Source organism: Hydra vulgaris, chromosome 01 (assembly GCF_038396675.1).
Source record: "Hydra vulgaris chromosome 01, alternate assembly HydraT2T_AEP".
Taxonomy (NCBI): domain Eukaryota; kingdom Metazoa; phylum Cnidaria; class Hydrozoa; order Anthoathecata; family Hydridae; genus Hydra; species Hydra vulgaris.
The window spans coordinates 4,766,752-4,787,346 of NC_088920.1; positions in this window are offsets into that span (position 1 = coordinate 4,766,752).

Below are 20,595 nucleotides of genomic sequence, written 5' to 3' on the forward strand. Positions count from 1 at the left end.
ATTATTATATTTTAAATAAATAAACTTTCGTGTTAAAATTTGGGACATAAGATTCATAGTCTATTACTAATTACTAATCTATATAGATAATATAGCCTAAATATAACTATTCAATAAATTTAAAATGTGCAGGAATAAAATTTGCAACTTATTAAGAATTTCCAAAAAGTCATACTACATCTCCTTCCTTAACAAAAAACCCAACAATACAAATAATACACGGAAAACAATAAAAGAAATAAATAAAATCAAAAATAACTCCGCATCAATTAAATCTAACATACTCGAACTTATGGTAACACTATCCCAGACGGAATAGGCTGTTGCTAACATTTTCAACAAATATATGAAGCAATACAACGCCCACCCAATAAAATCATTTCTTAAGAAAAACCCAGTAAAATAATTTCTTCTAAAAGTGTTTTATCTGATTATTTAAAATAATCAAGTTCTAATTCTTTCTTTCTTAATCCAGGAACTAAAAATGAAGTTTCTGATTTAATGAAAAATCCTTTTTTTTTTTTTTTTTTTTTTTTTGTTCTTTTCATTACAATCTGAATAAAACTCGTGTTACATGTTAAAATAAATCGTTAAAATATATTATATAAATACTAAAGTATATATATTTTTTTTAATATAAAGAACGCGGAGACTCGCAGAAGACTTCTAGGTCTTGTCATCGAGAACAGCTAGAACGTTAAATAAAATAAAATAAAGTTACAAGATAAAAACTCTTGACTTGACAAAAATATAAATATCGTTAGTGGTCAAATATATTCAAAACTAAAATATAAAGCTATCTTATGAAGCCATCAAAACCAAGCATTCAAAAATAAAGAAATATGTCATCAATTTTAAAAATTATTTCTTTTAGTTATTTTTTAAATACTGGATAACTCCATTCATGAGTAAAATCAAAATTTTTTAAGACTATTTTGTTCCATAAAAATGCTCCACGGAATGGAATGCAGGATTTGCCGATATTTGTTTTACATTTTGGTTGTCGTATAAAATTATTATTTTGGAGTATATATTTGTTTTTTTCTTTACATAAATATATATCACTAAAAGAAACTGGACATAAATTAATTTTACATTTAAACATAAAACAATGAACGTTGAAAATATTAACCTCATAAATAATAAGAATGTCCATGTTAAATAAAAGAGGCTTTGCATGAGTAAAACGATCTTTTAAATTTATAAGACGTGCTACATGCTTCTGTTGACAATGGAGAGGTTTTAACTTACTTTTGTGCGTACTCCCCCACGCGACATTGCCATAACTAACATGACAGTGTATAAAAGAGTAATATAACTTAATTAAAGTATGTCTCATTAAAATACTTCTTGATTTATAAAGAATTCCAATACTTTTGGATATTTTATGGCATAAGTTATCAATATGGTACTTCCACGAAAGATTTTCATCTTTAATGATACCTAAAAAATGTGTGTACGTGATTCTTTTTATAGGAATGTTATCAAGAATAAGCACAGGCATTTTGCATGGTAGAATATGCTTTTTTGAAACTGGATGAAAGAGAATATATTTGGTTTTTTCAATGTTTAGCGAAAGTTTATTTGATTTGAACCAGTCTGAAATTTTTTCCAGTTCAATATTCATATCATGAAACAAATGATTGATGTTTTTGTTGGATAGAAAAAGATTGGTATCATTCGCAAACATTATTGTCATTAAGTTAGAGGCTCTATATAGATCATTTATATAAATAAGAAATAATAGCGGTCCAAGTATGGAACCCTGTGGAACACAACAGGCTATTTCTAAAACATTTGAAGGGGTAGATTCATCAATGTAAACAAATTGTTTACGATTTTTTAAGTAGTTTTTTAATAATGTCAAGACTTCACCGGTGATACCATATTGTTTCAGTTTTTTTATGAGAATGACGTGATTGATGGTATCAAAGGCTTTAGATTAGTCTATAAAAACGCCTAAAGTAAACTGTGATTTTTCAAAGGAATTTGTAATGCATCGAGTGAGTTGAATTACTGCGTGTCAGTTGAGTTATTCTTTTTAAAACCATACTGATTGGTATAAAGTATATTATTAACAGAGAGATGATTAAATATTTTGTTAAATAAAATTCTTTCAAATATTTTAGAAAAAACAGAAAGAACTGAGATTGGACGATAATTATTTACATTTTTTAGTTCACCTCCTTTGAATATAGGAGTAACTTTAGTTACTTTCAGTTGTTCAGGAAAAATTCCCTGATTTATTGAACATTTAAAAACCTTAAATAAAATATCTTTTATGTTGTTATATGAACTAATGACTATGTTTCCACTGATGTTGTCTGGACCTGCTGCTTTATTAGATTTTAGCATTTTAAAGGCACTTTCAAATTCTGAAAATGATACTTCAAAAGCATTTAAATTTGTTTTAAGTGGAAAAACACAATTAATTATAGGATTTAGTATGTCTGGAATGTTTTTAGATAAATTTGGGCCAACAGATAAAAAAAATTTATTTAACTCACTAGCTATTTCTTTTGGGTCATCAACATTATTACCATTAAATTTTAAACTTTTAGGCAAAGAACACAATTTTAATTTGCGATTACTTGTAATTTCTGCTAAAATTTGCCACGTGCGTTTTGAATTAAACTTATGCTTTTCTAACATATTTAAATAATAATTTTTTTTTGCAGCTTTTTTTTGACTTTCGAATTGTTTAGCGTATTTTTTGTATAAAATTTTGCTTTCATCTGTTTTTGTTTTTAAGTATTTTACATACAGTTTTTGTTTTATTTTAGAAGACTTCCTTATGTCCTTATTTATCCACGGTGACTTTAAACTTTTATTAGATTTACATATTTCTTTTTTTGGAAAATTTGCGTCGTAGATATCAAAAAAGGTTTTGTAGAATGTGTCATAGACTATGTTTGCGTCACTTTTAAAGTCGATATTTATCCATCTAATAAAGGATAACTGTTCATTAAATGATTTCAAACTTGTTTCATTAAAAAAACGTTTGGTAAAAATTTGTTTTTGTTGTGGTAGTAATTTAGGGACAATATTTATTGAGAAGAAAATCGGGAAATGGTCAGAAATGTCATTTTTTATAATACCAATTTTAAGAAATTTATTGAAAATATCAGTAGTTATAATGTTATCAATTATAGAAGCTGACGTAGCTGTCACTCTTGTTGGTCTGCTAATTAATGGAACCGCACCGTTTTGAAATAAATTATCATAAAATTTTTTTATGTTGTTATTAGTGTGATATTCAAAACAGTTTAAATTTACGTCACCTATTAAATAGTGAAACTTTTTTTCCTTTAAACCTTTTTTTAAAATGTCGTTACACAAAAAAGATGCGAAGCTTTCGGTTTTACCAGATGGCGGGCGATAACAGCAACTTAAAAGTATATTTTTAGAATTACCGGTTTTAATTTCTATTGTTAAAACTTCAATATTGTCGTCAGAAATACTCATATCAGGCCTAATAATGAAACACATGTTTTATTTTATATAAATAAGTACACCGCGTTTATTTGCTTTTCGCGCTAGCGGGATCATGTTAAAACCTGTAAGACAGAGATTAGAGTTGAGTTTAACATCATCAGAATCGCACCACGTTTCAGTTAAACAAATTAAGTTAAAAATATTTAAATTTTCTTCTATAAAAATAAATAAATTTTCAAAGTTTTTTTTCAAACTCCTAATATTAATATGAACAACATTAAAATGATCCCGCTCTAGAAATTCTTTTATTTCTTTGTTGTAAAAATACAAGCATTTAGTTTGCAGTGCAACTGATTCATGAAAATAATTTAGATCTGGATCTGACTCAATATCAATGACTAATTCATTTGTTTGAAATAAATTACATGACATTGAGTCAAATTTTTTTATGGTAATTTGAATCCATTTATATTTTTATAGCAATTGAATAAAAGAATTTCATTTTAAAATTTAAAAATCACGAGTAATAAGTTTATTATAGATTACTTTGGCAAATTTACCTTTTGCTTTTAACTCGTTTGCTTCTTTAAATAATCTTTTTCTTACTTCAATTGTTCGTTCACTGTAATCTTCGTTTACATATAACTTTTCGTTCCATAGCTTTCGTTTAATAAAGTTGTCCAACACTGCCGATTTATCTTTAAAATTTAAATACTTTGCTACGATTGTTCTGTTAATCTTTTTCCAATCAGAAACTTTTCTTCCCGTTCGATGTGCTATTTCGATTTCAACATTTTTTTCAAATCCAAGTTTTGATTTTAAAAAGTCCTGAATTTTTTTTTCACTTACTTCCCATGTCTCATTTTCATCTTCTACAATTCCTGAAAATCTTAGATTACTCCGCCTACTTCGATCTTCTAACTCCGCAATTTTGTCTTTATTCTCATTATTGTTTTCATTTTCAAAGCTTGTGGTTGAGTTAATATTTGCGACTGTGCTTGTTTTTGCATTTTTTTGTTCGGTGAGTTTGATGTTTACTGCTTCATATTTCTCATTTACAAATTCAACAGATTTCCTGTAACTCGTATACTTCTTTTTTTAAATATGTATTTTCTTCCTGCAAATTCACTAATTTGCTTTCTAATTTTTCAAAATTTTCGTTAAAAATTTTTAGTAATGTGTTTTCATGTATCTCTAATAAATCTTTAATTTACACTACAGTATATTTCGCCATTTTTAATTTTTTCCGCAATTACAAAAAAGCCATTTATAAACCCTTTATAAAAAGCCATATAACCCATATAACCCTTTATAAAAAGCCATTCCTATCCATAAAAAAGGTGATCCAATGGACCATATAAATTATTGACCAAATTCTCTACAAGCTTACAAAATATTTGAAAAAGCTATGCACAGCAGACTTTATAGCTTTTTTTGACAAAAATCAATGTCTCTTCAAACATTAGTATAAATTTTGCAGGGTTGACGACACCAGGGGGCGCGTGCCTTCCCCTCCTTACTTTTTTTCTGAAGGCTTTTTTTTATTTTATTTTTTTATTCAAAAATTTTCAGATAAAGAGGACTTTTTTTAGAATTTTATGATTGTGCCCGCCACGTTGAAACCTGTGCGATCGGACATGTTGTGTGACAAACATTCCACGACTCATGCACTTATAAAAAAATGAAATTATTATAAAAGCTCTTTACATTAATGAATTACTTTATGAATGCGGAGTGTTTCTTAAATCAGGAATAGCCTTTGATTCTATTGATCACTTCATCCTACTAAAAAAATTGGAGCACTATGGTGTCGTTGTTTATTGATTACTAATGGTTTTCATCGTATCTTCTTAATCAATCGAAATTTGTCTCCATCAATAAAACCAAATCTTTGCCAACAAAATAAAGGTTTACCCCAAGGTTCTGTATTAGGACCATTGTTTTTCCTAAGTTTTAGAAATGATCTTAATACCTGTCTAAAATTTTTAATGGCTTACCATTTTGAAGACGACACCAACACACTGAATAAAATCAAATCTTTAAAATGAATTAATAAACATATTAATCATAATTTATTTAATCTACTTCAATGGCTGCGCTCTAAAAAACTGAGTTTTAATACCAACAAAACTAGGGTTTCTCAAAAATCGCAGTTATAAAAAATCTGCGGTTTCGGCTTTAATAATAAAAAAACTGCTGTTAACCGTGGTTTTTGGTTTTTCTTGTTACATGATAAAACTTATGTAAGTTTATTTTGCATTATTTACTAAAAAAGTTATTTAAATAAAGTGTTCCAACATTATGTTTATGTTTCGAAATAAAACTCACAATGACTTCTTTTTATTGTAAAAAACTTTTAAGAAAAAGAAAGATTTTAACGATTCATCAGATAATTGTGATATGATTTTTGTGCAGAAGCTAGAGCAGCTCAATAAAATGCGTTCGACATCTGTTGATGTGGGCTTTACATAGAGTATCGCGTTGAATTTTTTTTAAGATTTTCTGTACTTTTGCCTGTATTTCAGTACAACAAAAACTTTTACTTAAACCGTTTAAATTGATAAGTAGATTTAGGCACATGAGTGATCCTATCTTTATTGAGAAGTGCGTTTAATTCATCTTTAAGAAAAACCAAAAAGTCTAAACGCACGGTTTTCAGCAAAATTTAAAGTATTTTTTAATGGAACAACTGAAAGATCTTTTCGGCACCTTAAAAACAGCATAACATTTCCGTTAAATCTTTCATCGACACGCATTTTTAAATTTGAATGCAATAAAAATGCCATTTTTGTATTCATAGCAAATATTTTTAAAAACATGAATTTAAGAACAGTACCTGCTGTCGATAACGTTGCATTTACTCTGCTGAGGAATACTACTGCTAGTTTTGCTGGCTCTTAAGCGGTATGTAATAAAGCTAATAACTCAAAATTGAGATTGTTGATTACATTAAGAACAATGTTATTGTTCAGTGTGTACGCAAAATCTCCATTTTGTTTTTGATTTACGTAAATGACTTTAATAAAGCCTCAAATCTTTTAAGTATTATGTTTGCAGATAATACCAATTTGTTTCTCTCTAATAATATTATTTACCAGCTCTTTTCGATTATGAATGATGAAATGCAAAAAGTATCAAATTGGTTCAAATGTAACAAATTAACCCTAAACATAAACAAAACATAATGGATTCTCTTTCATCACCTCTCCAAAAAACGTTCCTTACCCACAAATATGCTGCAAATTTTTATTGATCAAGTTGAAATAAAACGGGATTTAGTAACATACTTTTTAGGTGTCTTTCTTGACGAGAACATCACATACAAACAAAATATTAATTACATTTGCGCTAAAGTGTCTTAAAGTATTGGAATCTTATACAAGGCCAGAATATATTTAAATAAAGTTTAACACATTTTTATTACTCATTTGTTCGCAGTTGTATAAGTTATGTAATTATTGCCTGGGGTAGTACATGCAAAAGTAAGTTGAAACGTCTTTATCACCCTCAGAAACATGCTATGCGTTTAATAAATTTTGCATATCGATTCTCACATACTAAAATATATTTTATGGAAGCAAGAATGCTCAATGTATACGAATTAAATGCATTTAATGTTTTACGTTTTATTTATCTGTGGAAAAACAATATATGTCCCTTAGTTTTTAAAGAAATATTTTCTTTGAAACTGATAAGCAAATACGCCTTAAAAAATAATAATTTTATAAATACACCGCTTTGTAAAACACGATTTAATCAAAATTGTATTTCATATTGTGCACCACATCTCTGGAATAGGATTGTGTTACCAAATTTTGATTTGTCGATCACTTTTCCAGTCTTCAAAAATAAATAAAAAAATTTTATTCTCTCAATTGAAAATATTTTTGAATACTTTTGATAAAGTAGCTATTACAATATATTATAATTATAATTGACTCTTTTAATGTGATCAAAGATATCCTCTACACAATCTTTGAAGCATCTATTACTCAAGGATCTTTTCCAGATGGTTTGAAAATAGCAAAAATAATTCCAATCTTTAAAACAGGTGATCATACAAATATAATAAACTATCTTCCTATCTCAGTTCTACCAGTCTTTTCAAAAATATTAGAAAAAATAATGATTAACAGAATATACACTTATCTTATTAATAATAAACTTCTTTACAAAAATCAATTTGGTTTTCAAAAGAACAATTCTACTGAGCACGCTATTCTCCAAGTAACGCGCAGTATTGCCGACTCACTTTAGAATTCTCAATTCACACTAGGCGTAATCATTGACTTGTCAAAGGCTTTTGATACTGTTAATCATCATATTTTAATTAAAAAGCTGAAAAGCTATGATGTAATAGATAAAACCCTAAATTGGTTCAAAAGCTACCTAAGTAATCGCAAACAATTTGTTTATAATAAAGAATCCTCAGCGCAAATAATAACGAATATAACATGTGGTGTCCCCCAAGGGTCCATACTTGGGCCACTGTTATTTTTATTATACATAAATTTTGCGGATGATACGAATTTATTTCAGTCGCACGAAGACATAGATAGATTTTTAATAAAATGAATAATGAACTAAAAAGAATATCTTATTAGTTTAAAAAAAAATAAATTATCTTTGAATACGGATAAAACAAAATTTTTACTTTTTTACCCAACCTCTAAAAAAAAAAGAATCCAAAATATCTTGCCTGACTTATTAATTGACAATACAATCATAAAAAGAGAAAAAATTATAAAATTCTTAGGAGTCATGATAGACGAAAACTTATCTTGCAATCAATAAATTGATAATATTTCCATAAAAGTTGCTAAAAGCATTGAAATCTTCTATATATATAAAGGACAGTGTGTGTGTGTGTTTGTTTGTTTGTTTGTTCTCTATAGAAATCCAAACCGCCGGACCGATCTCGATGAAATTTGGCATGGGGGTAGTCCTCGAGGGGGAGAAGGTTCTTAGCTGGGTTTTGACCCTGTACCCCAACCCACGGGGTCAAGGGGGCTAAAAAATAGGGCCCCCCTGACCCCGGGGTCAGGGGGGCCAATTTTTTGGGCCGATTTTTGGGCCGATTTTTGTGTACAGATATCAGGTAAGCCAGTTTAAATATTTGCCCGGGCAACGCCGGGTAACTCCAGCTATCTTCTATATATATAAAAGGCAATGTGTGTGTGTGTGTTTGTTTGTTTGTTCTCTATAGAAATCCAAACCGCCGGACCGATCTCGATGAAATTTGGCATGGGGGTAGTCCTCGAGGGGGAGAAGGTTCTTAGCTGGGTTTTGACCCCGTACCCCGATCCCCGGGGTCAAGGGGGCCCAAAAATGGTCCCCCCTGACCCCGGGGTCAGGGGGGACCATTTTTTGGGCCGATTTTTTAGGCCCATTTTTGGGCCCATTTTTGTGTACAGATATCAGGTAAGCCAGTTTAAATATTGGCCCGGGCAACACCGGGTAACTCATGCTAGTTCTATATAAAGCTAGATATATACTAAATAAACACCAACTAACTCAACTATATTATTCATTTATTCATTGCCATGTAACTATGCTAATATTAAATGGGGAAGCGCTCACAAAACCAAACTTAAATCTCTCTATCGGCATCAGAAACACGCAGCTCGCATAAATAATTTTGCAAATCGTTTTTCAAGCTCAACTTTTTATAGAAATGAAAGTTTTAAATATATACGAACTAAATATTTTTAATATTTTATGTTTTATGTTTAAATGTAAACAGTGGCGTAACTAGGGGGAGCACAACCCCGCAAGGCGGGAGGGCCCCGGAGCTTAGAGGGCCCCGTGGAGATTTTTCACGTATTCTTAAATGAAAAACAGATTATTTTTCTATAATAGGAACTCTATTTTAGAATTTAATTTCAATAGAAATTCTATTTGAGAATTTAATTTCAATAGAAATTCTATTAAAGATTTAGTTTTAACAGAAGTTCTATTAAAGAATTAAATTTCAATAGAGATTCTGTTACAGAATTTAATTTCGATAGCAAATTCATTATAGTATTTCTATTGAATATTTGTGTGAACATTAGTGAATATTAACTTTGTCTATTATAGAAATACCGCTGATATAATTTAGTACTTTCGTATTTGTCGATAAGGTTAGGTGATTTTGAAGTGGAAAATTAAGTATAAATTATTAAATATTGTGAAAAAAGTGCTTTTCTTTTTATATGCATTCATGCAAAGCAGTAAAAATCATAGAATTATAATTTTTATTACAAAAAGTTAAGTAATCAAAATGTTTAGCTAATAGGTAATAAACTAGTTATATTTATAATATTGGTAATATTTTTTAACTGCTTGTTAAAAAAAACTTGCAATTTTATTCTAGCGATTTAAAGATTGATTTAAAATTACATTTTTTAATTTAAAATTTTTAAATTAAAAAATGTATATAAACGCGATACAGGTAGAACAATGTTTTTGTGTACGCACTACAGGTAGAACAATGTTTTTGAGTACGCACTAGGTTTTGTTATAGTACGAGGATAGTACGAATTAACAAAGAAACACAAATTATGTGTACATATCTGATATAAAATTAAAAGGGCGGAGTCAAAATACGAACTAAAGAATAAATACAAATTAAGTCTATTATTTATTCAAAAGTATTTAGCTATATATATTTATATCTATAGGGTTAAAACATAGGTATAATTGTTCTAATAAAATATTTTTCTTACAATAGCATGGACTTAAAAAGAACTTATATGAGTAGAGCCAGAAAAAGGAAATTAAAAAAGGAGACTGGTGATAGATTACGTAAAAACAATAAAAAGATATCCTTATTTTTTTCATCAGTAGAACAGAAACCTAGTGAAGTAGTTGTAGATAAAAAATATCATGATATGTCGAATACTCAATATCAAATATGTCGTTACTAGTACTTCTCAAGCAACCCAAAAAGAAAAAATGTTATCTGTTTCAATTAACTTAGAACACAATGAAATTTCGAAAGATCAAAATGAATCTCGTTATAAAAGTAATGCAGATATTTTTGCAAAGCCTAACAATTTTACCACTGCAATGCAAGTTGATCAAACAGATCCAGAACCTAACATATTTCAGTAATTAAACACATTAACAACAGATATGGGATATTTTAAATAAAAATTTCTTGATGATAGCACAAAAAGATTTATTATTTCCTCTGAAAGATGTAAACCACAAGGACCATTTAAAAAAGATCCTTCATAAAATTGTAGACATTTCCCCACAAATATTATTATTGTGTATATAAATTTGGTCGAACACAGCGATTTTGGCTCACTATAAAATATCTTAGTCCAGCTATCCAAAATGAAGTGATTCAATATTTAAGCCAAAATTTAGAAAAAACATTATTGGAAATAAATGATTCTGCCTTTTTTCTATTATAGTTGACACAACTTATGACGTATCTAGAAAAGAACAACTAAGTTTAATTTTTCGATACGTTCACATAATTCGCAAACAGGACACTCAACCTTATCAAATAAAGATTAAAGAAACATTTTTGGATTTTATGAAATAAAAGATCACTCGGCAGTAATTTTGACCAATCAATTGTTATTATTGCTCAAAAATAAAGGAATAGATTTAAAAAAGTGCCGTGGTCACTTAGGATATGACAATATGACGGAGCTAATGTGATGATCGGCATTTATTCAGAAAAAAATAAATAATATTCAGCCATCTGCACAATATGTTCATTGTGCGAGTCACAATTCAAACCTGGTTATAAATGACGCTGTTTCTGGTTGTAGAGAAGTAAACATTTTTTTTATAATTTTACAAGAAATTTTCTCTTTTTTTGGCAACAGTAATTAAAGATGGGATTTGTTATCAAATTTTAGCGGGGAGTATTCAGTATTTTTGATTTTTTATTCATTATAATGATATATTTTATTAGAACTTTTATACAAACTTTTTTTAACAGCCTTTTATTTCTAAGAATGTTTGGGTTTTCTTTTTTTATAATTGTTAAATGATTTACACAAAAACTAACAAGTATAATTAAGGTGGTTATATATTAATTTTTTTTAATATTAAATAGGGCAAAATTACAAGAAAAAATTGTGATATCTTCAGTTGCCGCCAGGGGAGCTAATTTTGAACAAAAACACATTTTTTCAATTTTTTTTATTAAAGCTGCAAAATATGTTGCGATAAGAGGCATGCATGTTTTCATATGTCAAAGTTGTAATAGAGTGGGAAAATGAAACAATGAGTCATTTATTAATTGGGAAAAGTTTCAACAAAAACTTTTGATGTCTTTAGTTGCCACCAGGGGGCTGATATGTAACAAAAAACAAATTTTTCTCAAAATTTTTGTCAAAAAATCTACAAATTCCTTACATAATATCAAATTTGTAATAGAGTGTAAAAAAAAACACAAATCACATTGAGTCATTTTAATCATTTATAAGATATAATTTTGGAATAATTTGAAGAAAAAAAATGTCTTCAGGTGCCTCCAGAGGGCTGTTTTTTACAAAATATTATATTATTCACCAATTTTAGTAAAAATAGCAAAATATGTAACAGGTCTCATGCATATATCAGACTTTTAATAAAGTGAAAAATGAGCTAAAATTACTAAATAATTACCAATTTAATATTAATAATGGCAATTTTACATCAAAAAACAATAATGTTTTCAGTTTTTAACCAAAGAATATTTCTGGAAAAACTATTTTTTGCACTTTTCAATATTTGTTTTATCAATTATTGTTTTTTTTTTTTAAGTTATAAAACTCACTTATTATTATAAGAAATTAAATAACTAAAACAGTTAAACAATTAAAGGAAGAAATAGAAAAAAACTTTTAACAAAACACTTAAAAATTTAAGTTTTAAGTACTGGAAACTGAACAAAATATGATAATATTGTTCATTGTTTAAACATCAAGCACAATTTTTTTTGTCTGAAATTAACATTTAGAGTTGAATGAAGGCATGATTTGTCGTAAAGCAAGTCTTGCTCGAATGTATTCATCTCTGCTATCATAACCACACACTTCAACAGAAGCCTCAGTAACGAGTTTGATGCATCTTTCTACTCCTTGAGTATGACATGGAAAACGTTGGACTTCTGGGACATGGCCATTTGTTACCATTTCTGTAAGACATTCATCTGAGATGCAAGTTGTAATCGGAGGTTCAGTGAGTTTGCATTTTTGACAATCAATTAACTCTATGTAATCTGTTGCTTCGAAATTGATTTCGGGTATAAAAACTGTCGAATGTTGGCTTTTATTAAAGATCTTGCTTTCATTATTCGCAGTAGTCCCGATTTTCTGACATGTGGGCGAGAATCCGATATCATTGAAAGAAGCAAGTTCTCTGGGTGTGCAAAAAATCCATTTCTTTGGATTACGGGATAGACAATTGCTTTTATTTCACTACTAACATACCTTAATAAATGAATTGTTTGCCACAAGTGTCTTGCACCTACTGTGCACGATGGTTTAGATTTAATGGTGAATCACATTTGGCAGTACACTTTCATGACAATTTCTACAATCTATTGCAGTTGGTTGGAAGGTTTGCTGCATCCAACATAATAACGCAATATTCTATTTGCTGTGGTCACCCATCTAGCGTGGTTCAGTTTCCCAGGGTTTCTTAGAGCCAGATCTGAAAGACAGTAACCTGTAGATACAACTGTGCAGATATCAAGTAAGTATTTTTGGTCTGAAGTAAGAGAATTTCTTTCAAGTTCTGGCAAAGTAATACTATTTGGTCTAGGAATTAATTTGTGCGGATTGATAAGGGATTACGAAACTAGCTTATTGTCTCAGCGTTTCGTTTAGCCACGCATGCATGCGAAGATCACTGTTATTGCGCATCAATTTTATTATAAATTATTTGATTTAAGCGTAAACAACACTATTTTTAATTTAACTGATAATGTCGATTTTTGTTCCTGATAAAGTGTTTTTGCGGGGGATTCTTCTTCATTACTTTAACATGAAGAAAAGTGCAACCGAAAGTCATCGTATTTTGGTTGAAGTTTATGGTGACCATGCTCTAGCTGAGCGAACGTGTCAGAAGTGGTTTGCACGGTTTAAAAGTGGTGATTTTTGTTTGGAAGACCAAGAGCGACCAGAACAGCCGAAAAAATTTGAAGATGCAGAATTGGCAGCATTGCTCGATCAGCATTGCTCAATTCTTGTCAAACGCGGAATTCGTAAATTGCCGGAAAGATGGGCAAAAGTAGTGACTAGCGATGGACACTATTTTCATTAATGTATTCATCCATTTAGTTTTTGAAATAAACCTTCAATTTTCAATTAAAAAGCGCATGAATTAATTCCTAGACCTAATAATTGGAACAAAATCAACTATTGGCAACGTTTCACAAAATTGAATTTCTCTTCCAATTGGCCCATTCCATCCACTAGGGCCTGACGTTGGTCCATATAGTTTTTGAATTAGATGTCGAAGGGGTAGTTCGTTACTGTGTATTTGACAAACAAGCCATTGCACTGGCCTTTTTAGTTCCGATTCAAATAAAGCAATAACACCATTTACTGTTCCGGTTTTTACAACTGTTCCGTCACATCCCACAGCAACTATTTTGGATGTATCGATCTTGTTTTGATTTAAAAATTCGCAAATACTTGACTGTTCACTGTGGCTATGTCCAGATGTAGGTACTACGTGCCCTAGATACTTGGATCCCGGTTCTTGTACTAAAACAATATGTTCTTCTTTGATAGATTTTCGTACATTTTTCCCTTTGTTTGTACCAATAACAAAGGTGGTATCCTTTCTTCCATCAAAATACAATCCTTCTAATATTTGCACGCCTTCTTGGTGTAAATGCTGCATTTGAATTTTGTTTTCTTTTCGTTCTCGTTGTATTTTGTTTTTTTCAATTACTTTTGATTGGTCCTCTTCCGATATTATGTTCATTTCTTCAAGCACTGCACATGCTATAATTGCAGTACCTCTACTTGAAACACTAACTCTATCACAGGCTAGATAGCTGATCTCATTTGTTCAGTTTCATATTTGCTGTTCCGTTTTCGTTTACAGCTTTCTTTGGCATCTAAATAATCAGTATCTGAATCGGAGTCAGTTTTCAAAATAACTGTATCATCAGATTCATGATGTGGAAATTGAGATCTGAAATTCTGATCCTCGCTGGATGATGTTTCATTAGTGTCACCACCTGTTATAGTACATGTCGGAGTCAATGGTAATGGTAATGACATTCTTACACTGTTTTTTCTGGCTTCTTTGCGTTGTAAATTCAAAGTAGTTTTAATATCTAAACCACTTATATACATCGTCCTCATAGATCTCTGATCAGTGAGAAAAGGACGTTTTTTCTGTGGTACCTTTTTTAATTTTTCACAGCAGCATTTAGAAAATTCAATGCATTTGCATGCTGTTACGTCAAATAAAGTATTTTCGGCATGCTTTTGAAATTTTATTAACTTGGTTTTAAATATTTCTGTTGTGTTTTATTTGCTCACCGATTTTATTAGAATTCTATACTTTTAATGGTAGTCAGCAAACATTTTCACTGTACGCTTACGTGACACCATTGGTATTGATGGTTTTCTCCACAAATCTTCAACTGCATCTGCCAGTTTTCCAGAAATTTTTTTCACAGAAGGCTGCTTTCCGTCATTTTCCCCTCTCGTTTTCCGCGTTGTGAAAAGATGACTTTGCATAATAGTTTTATATGTTGGCATAACATTTGTCCCTAACTCGGTCGGCTTTCCAAAAATAGAACATGTCACATTTCTCCTTGTTTTCATTGAGGGCTTTGTAGCAGTTAATAATTTACACGTTTGTTTTTTTTTTTTTCTAAATTTATTTTATATTTTAACTAATTGTATTTTAATTGTATTTTAACTAATTGTGTTACAGCAAAATTAAATCATCAAATGTTAAAATATTATTCTTTTTTATTTTTTACAAGAATTATTTACCAAAACTTTTAGAAAATGACGTAAAATGGTGACGTAATAACTAATAAATTATTTACGTTAGACAAGTGTCACGGTTTAAAATTTTACTGAAAATTACGTGCTATATGTAGGGCTACCATAGTCCTGATTTTCATCAGGGCTGTCCTGATTTGAAGGGTCTGTCCTGACTGTCCTGATTAGGTGCCAAAATGTCCTGATTTTAAAAAACCATAACAAAAAAGAAAAAAATATCATTTTGACAAAAACTAAAAAATAAAGCAAAGACAAAAATGTTGACTTGGCAACTCCAACTTCTACATTCAATTTTTACTGTTTTCTTGCAATTTTAGGCAGTGCTGGCAGAAATGGCAGTGGTAGCAGACATGATAAGGCATGGTTAGCTTCAGACATTCAACAAAACAATTCTGAGAATTGAAAAAACAAGAGCAAGTGCATGTGATATTGTTAATGAGATAGAAGTATTGCAGAACAATCTGAAGGAGAGATTTGAGAATAAGTTTATTCCACTGGAAGCTAAAAAGATACTTGCAAAACTATTTGAAGACGGAATTAATGACGAAATTCCTGTCAAAAAAGAATTTACTGGTTTTTACGAGAGATGTCTTTCTTATATTGACCTTCGGAAAGATAGCTTTGCTGATGCTGAAAAGTTCATGTGGATTCAAAACAGTGCAATAACATTTCCAGAGTTGGAAGAAGCTGCAGAAAGAATTAACCGAAAAATTGGACGTACATCAATAAATACTGATGAACTATTTGATGAAGCTGTTTAGGTCAAGGCATACTTGTCATACTTGAAGGCATACTTGAACTATTTGATGAAGTTGTTTTGGTCAAGGTATACTTTTGGTCAAGGTACTTTTCAACTAATTCTGAAATTGTTTTGGTCAAGGTACTTGTCAACTAATTCTGAAACTTGGAAATCTGATGATATGAGTTGTGATGAAAAATGGGTCCTGATGATGAAACATTTTTAGAAAAGGGCATTTCAGTAGCAAATTTTTCACTGGTGTTGGAATACATTTTCAGTTTTCCTGGAACTTCAGCTGTTGTGGAAAGGGTGTTTTCAATGATGAACAATATTTGATCTCCTGAAAGAGGTTCTTTGCTAGATTCTACTGTGAAAAGTTTGCTTTTTTGTAAGTTAAATATTGATTTCAATTGCTCACAGTTCTATGAAAAGATAAAAAATGACCAGTTGTTCCTGAAAAAAGTACACTCTAGTGAAAAATATGACTGGTTTAAAAGCAATGAAAAGAAATAATTCTTGTAGTCATTACAAAAATGTAAAATAAAGATTGTTTTTTAATGTTGTATTCTTTGTCATTTTCACTTTTAGTGTGACGAGCTTTTGTCCTGATTTAGACTTTCTGCTTATTTATATTTGTCCTGATTTGACAGATTAAAAAAAACATGATGTCCTGATTTTTCCAAAATTTCATATGGTAGCCCTAGCTATATGATATCTTAAAATTTTATCCTATTAATATTTAAAAAGACTCGTTGTGGAATTTTTCCACTCTACTACAACTCTGACAAAAATTATGCAATTAAGCACGCATCTTCTTGCTCCATAGGTATTTTGCTATTTCAAATTTTTTGAAAAAAAGTGTTTTTCGTTAAAAATTAGCCCCCCTGGCGGCAACTGAAGACATCAAAAGCTTTTGTTAAAATTAAATCCTTTTAATAAATGACTCGTTGTGTAATTTTTTCACTCTATTACAACTTTGACATAATGGAATTATGCATGCCTCTTCTCGCAACATATTTTGCAATTTTGATAAAAAAAATTGAAGAAAAAAATGTGTTTTTGTTAAAAATTAGCTCACCTGGCGGCAACTAAAGACATCACAATTTTTTCTTGAAATTTTGCCCTATTAATAAATGACTCTTTGTGTCATTTTTCCACTCTATTACAACTTTGATATGTGTAAGGGATTTGCGCACTTTTGTTGTCAAAAAACTCGAGAAAAATAAAAAAATTGTTATTTTTGTCAAAATTCCGCCCCCTGGCGGCAACTGAAAACATCAAAATTTTTTCACTAAAGTTTGCATAATTAATCACTGCCTGGTTACACAACTTTTCCGCACTATTACAAATTGATATTGAAAAAAAAGTTTATATATATATATATATATATATATATATATATATATATATATATATATATATATATATATTAATTATTAGCAATGATTCTATTACAATGCTGCCGTTAGTCTAACGCGAGTTTTATACGTTAGTTGGATTTTTCTCAAGGAATGCTTCATAAAAAACAATGTTACTTAAATAAGCATAACTTTTTTTGTAATTATTCTTTTTACATAAAGTTGTCACCATTTTATTACAAATTCAAAGCTCTTTCGAACCGTATGTAAAATTTAGATAAATAAATGATTTGAAATTTTTACACACATTGTTACCTACATTGTTTAAAATGAAGATAATAATTGTAATTTGAAACTCTGTTTTAACTCAATTAATAAAAGTTCACTTTCTTTTTGTTAATTTATTTAGCCGTTTATATAATAATTTTAAGTTATGTGTACTAAAATAAATAAAGTTGGCAAGATTGAGAAAAAGTGAGTTTTGTCTTATCACTTAGTCCCTTATTTATCTACGCTAATGATTATATTAATACATTGATATTTACGCCCCTCCACTTCAAAATACGTGTCGTCGGACCTTGACTTTGAAAGTTATTTTACAAGTATGACTGATAGAATTAAACTATTTCAAAGCAAATAAATTGAACAGGTTATTTATAATCAAAATTTATTGTTTTAAAACAATAAAATATACTCCATACTTAATTACATATACTTTTTTGAAATGTATAACAATTATGAGTTTATCAATGATAAAAAATGATTTTAACAAATTAAAAATATAAAGATTTCAGAATTCAAAAGGTAGAAAAGTTAAAATTTATATTTAACATAAAAGTCTAAACTTCAAAAACGATATGAACTTTAAAATAAAATTAGTAACAAATAAATTTCTTATTTTATTGATAGTCAAAATAAAGAATAAACTATTATTGAAATTTTTTTAATGTTATAACTAGTAAATATAACTTTTTATAAATTGACTTATTAATAAAAAAAGTTTGCAATAATATAAGTTATCGAAGACTTAAATCTTTCCATGCAAAAAAAAAACATAATTTGTATCATGATTTTCCGGGAATGAATACGTGATTAATAATTTAGAAATAATCCTTAATTTTCAGTAATAAAATAGTTTTTTTAATGTTTTATTAAAACTATTTATGTTATTGTTATTTTGTTTATGTACTCATTTTTTAAATGATGTTATAAAAATACATAAACAAACAAAAAACAATCACATAAATATTTTTATTTAGGCATTAAAAAAAAAAAAAAAAAATGTTTTTTTTTGCTATTCTGCTAATGTGAAAAAAATCAGTTGGAACCTTGTCAAACTGAAGCGACGAACTGTTACTATAACATTTGGTAAAATTAAGGTACTGAATATGGTATTAAAATGTTCTATTTTCTATATTGTTTAAAAAATTGTCTTTTTAATAATTTTTACTAAAAATTTAATATAATCCCCGAGGAACAAATAATGGTCCCTGAGGAATAACTGATGATTTCTGAGAAACGCCTCAACTAATTATCCATTATTTATTATTATATTATTATTAATGTATTATTATTTAATGACTTATCTCTAGGCACTGCGTAATAGCGTAAAAGCAGGAAGTTAACGCCCCCGTTTTTCTATAAGGAAGGAAGTGCGTAATTGTTTGTTTAGTTGCTTACGTCTACTTTTTTATAACGAAGAAGGCAATATGTATTTAAGGTTATTGATAAACCAACAATGCTTATATGGCCGAAGCCAACTTCGAGTTCTTTATTTATGTTATTTAAATAACAATTTTCACTGATAAATTTAAATTTAATTAAAAATTAAAATTTATTAATTTTTTTAATTTTTTTAAAGTTTAATATTTTTAAATTATTAAGATTTATTAATTTTTACACAATTAAAAAAAAATTTTGTTAGGTAAGTAACTTTTAAGCTAAGCCATATTTATTTATTTATTTATTTGATTTCATAGTTTTCTAATTGTTTTAATAAAGTGTTATGATCAACTTCGAAAAATATTTTTCTAAGATCTGTAAAAACACGCAAAGTGTACTTGTTTTCGTAGTTGCTATAACAAATAACATAAATAAAGAACTCGAAGTTGGCTTCGGCCATATAAGCATTGTTGGTTTATCAATAACCTTAAATACATATCGCCTTCTTCGTTATAAAAAAGTAGACGTAAGCAACTAAACAAACAATTACGCACTTCCTTCCTTATAGAAAAACGGGGGCGTTAACTTCCTGCTTTTACGCTATTACGCAGTGCCTAGAGATAAGTCCGTAGAGATTTCTTACAGCACCTACCTAACTAATAAAAATTGCTTAACTTATACTAAAACAAGTTGTTTATTATAACGGAAATTAGTTTTATAAAGTTCTGTTATACATAATGCATTATAGTATTTTCAAACACGTAAAGACTGAAATAAGTTGATAATTAGATAAAATAGTATAAATAGTTTTTTAATGGCAATTTGAAATAGTTTTAAGGTTGTTTGTCTTGACACATATACTAGCGAGGCAAATTACTTTGAAAGTGTTTTTGATGCTTAGCAAAAAATCTTTAAGCTTTACCAAACTTTTTTATTAGCTCCTAATATTAAGACGTAAAACGAGAAATACATTGGTATAAATATCAGCAGTAAAATTTGTAATATAAGAATTATGGCAAAAAGCTATAAATTTTATTATTTTCACATTTGCATAAAAAATTAACATCTGGATGTGAATGTTTTTCTGTTCTTAAAAACTATTCTTTATTAATAATGTTAATGTAATTGAAAATAATTTAAAAAAATAATAATATTAAATAACTTAGAGGAAAACATATTTTAAATACGGTAGACCTTTTTTTTTTAATATATCCCTACAAAGAATCAAATATATATATATATTTTTTTAAATATATTTTTAATTTTTATTTTTAATATTTTTTATTATATGATACTTACTGGTGTAAGTATACAACATGGACGTAGAGATTGGGGGGAGGGGGTCGTCAGGGGTATATTGTCCCGAGACCCGGGTATGTTTTAGGTCCCGTGAGAAAAAATAGGTGGAAAAAAAATTTGAGCCGATTCGGCATTACAT